Here is an 11,289-nt window from a genome sequence, read left to right on the forward strand (position 1 = left end):
ATTAACCCTCTTATGTGTTCATTTCCTTGAATTGTAGCTTGGTTATTTCTTTTGTTGCCTTGAAACTCCTTGACGCATATTGGCATACTTTGGTACCCTGCACATCCCAACATGTCTTAGCACTTTTCATGTCTTGGCATGTCTTGGCATTATTTCCCACATGTTAGCACACCCCAAAACTACTTAGCACATTCTAAAACTTCTTGAAATGCGCTAATATTCCCTGGCATACCTTACTAGTGCTTGTCATACCTTGTCAATCCCTCCTTGGCATGACAATTATCACTCATTCACACTTCCTAACACACCCTCATATTCATTCACTTCAATGCAATTTTACCTAGTTCTCACTTGTGTTGTTTTAGTTCTCCCTAATAGTCCTCAGCATGCATTGGCACTCTCTAGAACACCTAAGCACTCTTCGACATGCTCTGCCACTTCATAGCATGAATCACAGTCCCTGGCACACATTGGCACTTGGCACGTGTTGGCACTTGGAAAGCCTTAGCATGTTTGACATGTGTTGAGATTACTTGGTATGCTTTGGCATGGTTTAATATTAAAATTATTTTAGATTAATTATTTGAAAGTATATGAGAAGCAATAGAGGAAGATTTGGCACTTATAATGAACTAGCACTTGGCACTTGGCACCTAATGGAACCTAGTGTTGGTGTGCCTAGCATGCCCCTCACGGAAAAGGTAAATTGATGACTTATTAACCCTATTGTGTGTTCAATTCCTTGTGTTTTAACTTGTTTCTCCCTATTGTTTCCTTTACAGTCCTTAGCATGCATTGCCATACTCTTGCACATCTTGGCATGCCTTAACACTTGGCACATCTTAGCATTTTTAACATGCGTTCACACTATCTGACACATGTTAGCATGCCCTAGCATTTCCTAATACACCCTGGCAGTCATGCCCTCACATATAGAATTACATGTTTTCATGACATGGTAACATTACATTCCCTAGAACACCTTGGCACTCCCTAGTTTTCATGCCCTCATAGATAGCCTTACATTTTTTGCAATTTGGGAGCTCAACCAATTCATTAGTAAAAAGATATGGTGCCCAACTAAAAGTATCTCTTTCTCTGAAATTTCATTGTCCACGCCTTATCACAACCATAGGTTTTCCTCCCGCAAGTCCTATTCTAAACTTCTCCCAAAATCCTTGGGACACCTCGAATTCACTGACACTCCTTGGTACACACTCTTATTCGTGTATTTCCAAGAATTTTGACCTAGTTCTCCCTTGTGTTTCAATCACACTCCCTAACACTCCCCAACATCCATTGACACTATCTTCCATGTGTTAGCATGCATTTTCATTCCTTAGCATGCCCTGGAACTCCTTAGCTATCATGCGCTCACAACTACCCTTACTTTTTTTCAGACATGGGAAGCCAAATAACAACTGCCTTGACTATAACAACTTAACCAAGTTATAATTACTACAACTAGCCTATGTCTTGTTCACCTAAGAACTTCCTATAACACATCTTAGGTACTAGTGTTTCCTCACTTGGCCATAACATTCCCTAGCATCCATTCATACCACACCTTGGCACCTGCCACATCTTGGCATGTCTTAGCAGTTGGCTTTTCTTAACATGCTTAACATGCCTTGGAACTATCTAGGATGTGTTGGCTTGTATGTGACTGACCTAGGTTCAGAGGTGATTTAGCTAAGCAAATATCAGTACTACTGGCCCTTTTGGCAATAGTTCACGGAGCGTGGACTGAGGTCTCACCCGAAGTAGTATGGGAGGGTGCTAGAACTAGGTTTCCACACCCTGGGGATGTCTGATGAGCTTATGGAGGTCTGCGATTTGACCCTGCGCACATGTCGCTACACGCACTTGCTATTCCTTCACAAACTGTGATGTTGCTTTTGTGCAGCCCTACTCAGGGCACAACCTGTATAATACCCAAGTTCCTTGTTATTCAATCTGTTATTACCCAATTACTTAACTTATTTATGTAAGAATTAATTATTATTATAGCATATTCAGCAATCATATCAGTGTGTGCAATAAATAAAATAGCATAAATGTAAAGAAGGCAATGCACATTAGATACACAGAAATAGGAATCAACTTCTCTTTATTATTCTTCGATCCAGATTACAAACTCGACACCGCCCTGTGCACTCAGCTGTAGGGGACCGCACACTTAGTTGCAGACTCTAATAGGCCTCTATGCACTCAGCTACAGAGCCTCTTCCTACCACTATGACCCAATACACTTAGACCCTTACTCTATGCCCGAACCATTCATATTCTTCTCTCCAATTCACTATCTTTACACTTAGAGCCTCACTCTATTTATACAATCCCATGGTCCACAGGCCATGGGTAGGCTGACATGACTTTACATTACATTACAATACTTTAGGGTGGACATCCCTATGACTCATCCTATACTTCACACTTCGCACCTGTAATTCATGGAGTATTACAAAACCCTTGACCAAACTTGGACTTTAAGCCCCAAAACATGTTGTGGGGGATTCCGTGCCCAACAGGCCCCCAACACAATCATTGTGACTCGTCCCGAGTCACTGTGCTGGTGCGATGATCTTGGGACAGAGCCCCTGCAACTAGTCTCGTAATGCTCGGAGGTCCACGGCGCACTATTCTATAGTTTGTTGAACTTGCTGCATGCGATCTTCTGATGCTTCTTTGTGAGGATCAGCTACGTACTGTAGTGTCTAGAGTCCCTGCATATGTGCGAGCTTGCCCTCAATATCTATTGTAAAGGTGAAGGCCTCCTTAATCCATGGCTGGATGTGCACTTTGACAAGTGCCTCTTTCTATCTTGCAGCATCCACCTGCTCTTTCAGTGCACTTGCTTGCTGCCTCTTTGCTAGTTGTTGGGTGAGGATGACTGTCTGCATAGTTCTCGTCACATTATCACATTGCTCCTATAGTTCACGCGCCTCTATTTCTAGGCCCTGTATGTTGGGCTCCTCCTACAAGGATGTGGAGACATCAAAGGCTTGGTCCAACATACCGTACAGTCCTACATTGCTCGTCCAATTTCTTCTAGTCCTATTTGAATACCGCGAACACGATGCTCTCTAAATTCCAGAGGAGTGGAAGGCTGCATCTACAATCGCAGCTTAGCAATCTAGGGGTTCAAATCCAGCTACACTTGCGTTATTTCCTCATGCACGCTTTGGACTACACTTGCTAGATAGTGGATCCACATCTCTGTTGGTAGGTTTGCAAAAATGGACAACTTTGGGACTCACTGGCATGCTTCATCAACTATCTGCACAACCTACTAGTTTTATGACACCTGTTCATCACGATGTAGGTTGAGCTATTCGATGTTGATCTTTTGCTCACTCATCATCTGAATCACATGGCCCTCCCTGGAATGGAGCTCTGCTGTTATGTGATCTTGCAGCTGGTACAATGTTTCTCGTGGAAGGGCAGCCAAATGTAGGCCAAGTCCCTTGATCCTAGCCACCGCGGCTCTGTCATCCTCTTCCTCTGATGTTAGTGCTCCTTCCAGTAGCACTATGGTATTAGCCATCTTTTTGCGTAGTAGTTGTTCCACTGCTGATGTGCCTATTGCATCATAAGTGGCTACGGTTCCTTCCTTTGGGGGCCACACCTGAAGTTCCTTCAGCTGCGCCCTTAGGGCCCCCAACACAATCTACTGCTCCGACATGGCTTCCTGGAGCACTTCCTTGGTGACCTCATGAACCATGTTTCCGATGTCATAGAGGTTTCCTTCTGTTAACATGATCGGGTCAAAGGTCAATTTGGAGGCCTTGACCTTTTTCCATGGACTCGATCTCTCTGTAATATGTGGCTTTTTCAGTTGGGTAGACGTTGTGCTAGGGTCTGCACCCTCTTCTGCAGGGTTTGTGTCCTTTTCCTCCTATCCCATAGAGAATTCCTGGCCTTCCTCTTGCTACGTCATTGTGGCACTTATTGTCTGCGCTGCTGCTACAACTTCGACGACCTTTGCTTGCTTTGCGGCTGCCTTTGCTACCTTGTGGACTGCCCTTACCTCTGCTACCACTTTTTCATTAAGCCTCTTTTTGGCCTCATCCTTTCTACTTTTTGCTACTATCCTATCTAGATCCACCAAATTTGGGGTGCGCCACTTAGAAGACAATGATTCTAACACTAAAAAATTTCATCATCAATGGTGATGAAGGGGAGCTTGGTCGACTGCTGCACCAGATCCTTACGCGCCTTGATGTAAGCATTATGCATGTCCACCTTGAACTCTACAAAGCTCCCCAGACTGTTTTAAACTGTGGGGGATAGTCTTGACCTCCTAATGATCCACACCTGGACGCTTGCCTCCATGAGCACCCAGAAGATATTTGTCTCGCGAATTCGCTTTGCATCCTTGGTGGCCCAGAGTGACACATACTTTGCAACCTTTGGTAAGTCCTATTCAATGCTATGGAACTGATTGTCCTCAAGCATTTCCCGTGTTACTAGCAAAATGGACCAGAGCAACCACGTGTAGTGGAAGGTCTTGCCCTGCTACTGGGCTTCCTTGCAATTGGTCAGGAATTCCTCGCAGAGGAACTCAACCTAGTTGAATTGGACCCCTCTATGCATTGTTCAGCCAATGCAACTACTGGACATGGTACTTCATCATCACGACATTTCCTCATTACTTTCTCAGCCATGAGTTAGGTGGCTATGCGCACCCCCTTATCTTTGGTGTTGTTGATTGCGTAACCCCTCTTTACCTTCTCGAGCTTAGATTTATTCTTCATGGCTTCCACCAGAGCCAAATCACCACTTTTTCCTGCTATTGTCATGGGGTCCTTTCCCTTACATAGAAGCCAAGAAATTTGGTCGATGAGATCTGTCGTAATGGGAATAGGCTCCTCCAGCCATTGGCACCCATCATGCACCAGGTACAACAACTGCCTAATGATGAAAATAGTGATGGGCGTGTAGTGAAAGTGTGGAATGCACAACAGATGAAGCAATGCGGCCATCTCCACATCACGCAACCATTTTTTTAGTTGTAATGTTCTGAATTGCCCTTCCATGCTCTACTTCATGAGGCTCTCCATCTCTATATGTTGGAACTTCTCACTATCCGTGAGGTCCCAATCTTCAAACTTCAATATGGGCACGTGACCTAGGTGTGAGCCCTCAAACACAATTCCATCATGGAGGAGTGGGGTATAGAGTGCGCTCTTGGGGGCATCTAGATCCTTTGGTATCTTTGGTTTCCCTTTTTGTGGAAGGATGTACTCGGGCAATTTCACTGTAGAGTGCACCGGTTGGATGTCCTCTTCCATGTCTTTTGTTTCCTCTGTCTCATGGACTAGAGCCTATAGGTCCTCATCCTCATCATCTATCTCAATGGCTTGCCCTTTTATTCCATTGAGAGTTTACCGAACCGTTGATTCTACGGGGACATACAGACTCGTCCCAATGCCTACTTATCTTTCTTGGCCTCGGTGTCTAAGACGATTTCAGGATTTCCAGCATGTCCACAGCATCTCTGGGAACATCCTGCACCATGGGGTTCTACACTGCTTCGTCAACGGTAATTTCTATAAAGCCCACACCTCTCCTGGTAGCCATCATCCTATTTGAACTATCTGTGGTCATTCATGAACTTCGAGGCTCAAATATTGCTCGGTGCTCAACACTATGTACTCTAATCAATCACTCAAATCTCAAGTGAATAGGTGTTGTCTTGTGGTTAGCCCTTGGAGTTTTATAGTGCCTTTTGAATTCAAATTTTACCATTCCCCCCAATTCTGGGTCTTAATGCTTTCTTGGCGGTAGATTGTCCCAAATATTTCCCTTAATTCATGTCTTAAATGCCCACCATCTGCTCCCTTTTTCCTTAAATCGGACATCCTGTAATGACCATTGACACCAACAATCACTTCCCAGCCTACCTGCACGGCAGTGAAGTACCCCTGTGAACAGGCGTGAACCTTGGGACATGCTGATTCTACACTCATCTCCCTTATCGTGTAACTCCAAAGTAGACTCTTTTATAGTCCTGTGCTCTCTTTCAACTGCCTAGAGCACTAAGACTATGCTCCCTAGGGATTTTCAGGTGGTCGCACCACCTGTGCAAGACTTCAACTCACCTTTCAGTATAGTTTGTGGAAAATCCTCAATTTCCTTCACAACATCTGGTGCCCCGCATTCTACTGTATGTAGTGCACTCCTCTCGTTACTGCATTTGGTGAGGTGCGATCGTAGCCATGGCAACAAAGTCATAAATTCTCAGCAACAATCTTCTAATGTAGTGGTATGATCATTTCTATTTGGCCTTGTCATCCTTAGTTTATTGAAGAGACATGCTTGCGTGATCTCGTTTTCCAGCCTCTTGATCTCAACGTCCATCAAAATGCTTTTCTTCCTCAATCATACCCAGTCCTTTTCGAGTTCATGAAGTCTAAGGTTCCCTACCCGAATGGATTCCTGAATCCTAATACGTTCGACCTTGTGTAGCTATGTGATTTCTTCATCCTGGTCATCGCGCACCATCACAACTGCAGGAGCCATTACGTGTGGATTCCTTTTTGTATTTTCTTCAGAAATTAAGGATTCTACTCTATTCCACACCTTTGGAATCATCTCCGTGCTCAGGGTTTTGCACATGGTCCTATAGGCCCATCAAAGAGTTGGCACACGCAGGTCCCAATCAGTTCGTCTTGCCTAGTGAACCTTGTTTAGCACTCCACACACCCTATCAAATGCTTCATCGTGGATAATTGGTAGTGCACATTGCCTTTCCTGCCACTACAATTTGTTCCAATTCTCTATTCTGGGGGTGGTGTGCACTTGTACGAGTTGTACAACATTTGTCTGTACCCATTGAGAAAGGTGGGCACGCAAGTTGTTCAGCCCCTCATAACTGGCTTTCATTTAGAGTTGGGGTTTTCTAAAATGTAGGCGCATCATCCTTCTGCATCCGCGACAGTCCTTAAAATTTCCTTAATGTGTACCCCACCATCGTGTGGGAATTGCATGCAGTACCCATTTTAGAGCATCAAATCACTACTGTTAATCCATCAAATGTCAATAGCTCCTTTGCCTCTGTTGTCATGCAATGCAGTGATCTAACCATCATGTTGCAATTAAGCATTGTTACTTCATGCAACCAATTCTTCCATCGCTCTACTTCTTCATCTGAATTTGAAGTGCAAGAGCTTTTGCGCTCCCACAAAATTCTTCCATCTACAGTCAGATTCACCCAATATTGTTCTCGCGTAGTTATCTTGTAAATACAATGATATCATCATCACTATCATCGTCATGCACTGGTTCAGTGCATCACACTCCTTTGGCTAGATCTATCGGTACTACTACGCGTACTAAATTTTCCTCAAAGATCATCCTGTGCTTCTTTAGATTTATGACTCTGTTCATATTTGTGGCCCAGTCTATTCCTAGTAGTGTGGGGTAGGGATTACTATCATTGAAAATCTCTATCACTTCAAAATCTACCTGTGCACTATAACCTTCAATATCAACTGTTACCCTTTGCAATCTTCCCATGGGAAAAATCTTTTGTTGGTTCGCCATTCATAACTGAATAGGGGACCATTGTAGTGCGGTTCTGCCCATGCATTCCCATGTTAGCTTTGGTAGTACATTCACGTCTGAACCCAGATCCAAGATTACATGATCCATTTCATACGCACCGATTTGCACAGTCAACTTCATTTCCCTTCCTGTGTGCAATGCATGCTTTCCAAGTTTCTGGACCATGTGTGGTTCTCCTGACCCCGCGCACCTAGTGATAAGTTCTTGTAGTCCTTTGACTTCCTTGCTGTCATTCAGTAGTTTCATGCATGCCTCCAGAAAGGTAGTGAGCATTGGAGGATCCATTCCTGGTTCTAGTTGATCCTTACTAACTGAAGTGGAGGCCTCTCTGAAGCTCTTTTCAGCTTCCATTAATGTCTCCTTCGCATGTTCTAAATCGAATTCGGGTTCATTTTTAAGAGCCTTCCGAACCCTCGCACTTTCTTCTGGCTGCTTCCCTTTACTATCTCCCGTGTTCATATCACTCTTGAGCATATTGTTTACATTTGGGTCTTCTTCGCATGGCTCAGACCTCATCATTTGTAAATTCTAAGTTGGAGGAGGTTGGAGTACCCCTTTTCACGCATCCTCACTATCAGCAAAGGGCAATCTTTTGCCTCATGATCAAACTAAGTACAATACAAACATGATGTCCTTTTCAAGTTTGTACAATTGTGGGCATACTTCCCTGGCCCTCTGCAATTGTAACAAATTAGTTTCCTGCAACCCCTTCCTGGTCCCATCCCACCTCGACCTCGACTACGCCCCTGAAATCCAACACATGCCATCCCTGCATTTGGGTTGAGGGCTTGCGTTTCGGTCTGCACCCTATAGGTAGGAGTCTGATCCATCATTAGTCCGTAGCTTCCGTAGGTGCGTTCATTATTTCCTACCGACCTACAGAAATTACAAAACAATTGTTGGGACGTCTACATATACATCTGAAATAGATGACAATTATCCATAGTGTGTTTTCCCCCTATTTGACAGATCGTGCACCATAATGCAGATGTTGCGCTCCACCATGCCTGTGCCTCTGGTATCAATGGCATCGACCCTCCTCCTGCCAAGTAGTTTGCGAACACTGGACAATGGTCCTTGTCATGCGCTTGGCCTTTACATTTTATGCACCATACCTCCTCATGCGCCTACGGCTGAGGTGTCCTATCCTGTTTCAAACTTTGCATTTCCAGACATAGATTCTGCAGTTGTGCATGGATTTGTTGGACTCCCAACCCAGTGTCTTGTATAGGGGTCTCATCTAATCTCATTGCCATCTCCAACACTTCGACATGGGTGGAAAGTTTTTGCTATGATAGCATCATCCTTAACTACGGTGCCAGAGATGCTATAAACCATGTGTGATGATGTCCATCTATCAACATCATATTGGCTTCGCGAATCGTACTCTTCAACCTTTGGTCTAGATCCCAAGGGGTCTCACCCAGGAGCATCACAATCTCCTTAAACCCGATGATTGATTGTGTTTTTATTTTGGCCTACTAAATTCCCCATTTAGCGCGGCTTAGATCTCTTCGATTCTTGTGTTTGGGTGGTTATTAGAATTCTTGGTATACTATGTTAATGTGCAATCCTGTAGCGTGCTCACGAGTGTAGCATTCTTAATATTGTCATCGACGATTCCTTGTGCTTCCCATACTGCTCTTACCATGAACCAGAATTGGTCTGGATCTTCATTCTACACTCCTATAAATACTGGTAGTTTGATTGCACTTGTCATACTGAACTATGGTGGTGGCAGAGGTGGGGTGGGTGGAGATGGAGGTGAGGAGGGTGAGATGGGTGGCAGTGTAGGCGAAGGTGGTAAATGCAAAATACATTGTCTTATCAGACTAACTGCACTTCTCGGAGAAACTTTCGTGAGCTCTTCCTCACTTTCTCGTGAGGGTGAAATTAAGGGACTGGTTTCCAATTCTTCACTACTTTCGCTTCTGTAGATCTTCCCACTCCTTGTAGTACCAAACATTAATTTATTCACATAACCTGCTTTTCACAAAATAACATCTTAATCCAAGTGTTCAAAAAATTAATATACTTACCTCATGGTCCCTTGAGGAAACATCGCTCCACCCCATTGTAGTTGATGGTCATGTCTATTGCAAACTCAGTGATAGATCCTCCTATTATTGGGTTGAGCCAATGGCCCACAGCTTGTGCAATCTTATCTCCTGATGCTTCTAGTCTGCGCACTAATTTCGGAGTCCACACTATTGGTTTGTCAAGCCTACACCTTCCCTGGTTGTCTTCTAACTTTGATCCACTCATACATCTCAGAAGGAAAGGATTGAAAGAAAATTTTGTGGATTTCCATATACAAGTAGTGCTCCAACCACTATTCCTTAGATACTCGCGGAGTTCTGTTTTCCTCTGTCGTGAACTCATGAATCTTCTTGTCCAACCACTCTTCAATTTATTTCTTTCTTGGATTCCAGTGGCACAACATCAGACATCCCTTATGCAGATCTTGGTCCAGGCGATAGAACCATTTGTTGGCTTGTATGTGCCTGACCGAGGTTTAGAGGTGATTTAGCCAAGAAAACCCCAATACTATTGGCATTTTCGGCAACAGTCCACGGAGCTCAAACTGAGCTCTCACCCGAAGTAGTATGGGAGGGTGCTAGAACCAGGTTTCCACACCCTGGGGATGTTTGATGAGCTTCTATAGGTCCACAGTGTGACCCTGTGCTCACATCGCTACGCTCACTTGCTATTCCTTCATAGCCTGTGATGCTGCTTTCATGCAGCCCCACTCGAGGCGCAACCTATATAATACCCAAGTTCCTTGTTATGCAATCTGTTATTACCTGATTACTTAACTTATTTATGTAATACTTAATGATTATTACAGCATATTCAACAATAATATCAGTGCGTGTGGTAAATAAAATAGTATAAATGTAAAGAAGGCAATGCACAATAGATACACAAAAATAGGAATCAACTTCTCTTTATTATTCTTCGATCCAGATTATAGACTCGACACTGACCTACGCACTCAGCTGCAAGGGTCCGCGCACTCAGCTGTGGACTCTACTTGGCCTCTACGCACTCAGTCGCATAGCCTCTTTCTACCACTATGACCCAATACACTTAGACTCTTACTCTATGCCCGAACCATTCATATTATTCTCTCCAATTCACTATCTTTACACTTAGAGCCTTGCTCTATTTATACAACCCCATGGTCCTTAGACCATGGGTAGACCAACATGACTTTACATTACATTACAATACTTTAGGGAAAACATCCCTATAACTCATCCTACACTTCGCGGTCCGCGCCTGCAATTCACGTAGTCTCACAAAACCCTTGACCAAAACTTGGGCTTTGAGCCCCAAAACATGTTGTGGGTGGATTCCATGCCCAACAAGATGTGTTAGCTCTTTCTGGAATTCCTTGGCACCTTGTAACTCCCTAATTTCCATGCCCTCATAAAGAGATTTACTATTTTTGTGACTTGGGAACCCATCCAAGACATTGGAAAAACATTTTGTGCCCAACCCAAAGTCTTCCTTTGTCTGAAATTGGTTTGAACAACCCCTTATAATTGTAACCATATGTTTTCCTCCTACATTCCTATTCTAACCTTCTCCTAACACACTTTTTCCTTGAGACACATGGAATTCATTGACACTCCTTGGCACACACTCTTATTTGTTCATTTCCATGCATTTTGACCTCTTTATCCCTTGTGATGCCTTAACACTCCCTAACACTCC

The sequence above is a fragment of the Pinus tabuliformis genome, chromosome 8 (genome assembly GCF_031772625.1).
Source record: "Pinus tabuliformis cultivar Carrire ecotype Pingquan chromosome 8, CPIR1, whole genome shotgun sequence".
Lineage (NCBI taxonomy): Eukaryota > Viridiplantae > Streptophyta > Pinopsida > Pinales > Pinaceae > Pinus > Pinus tabuliformis.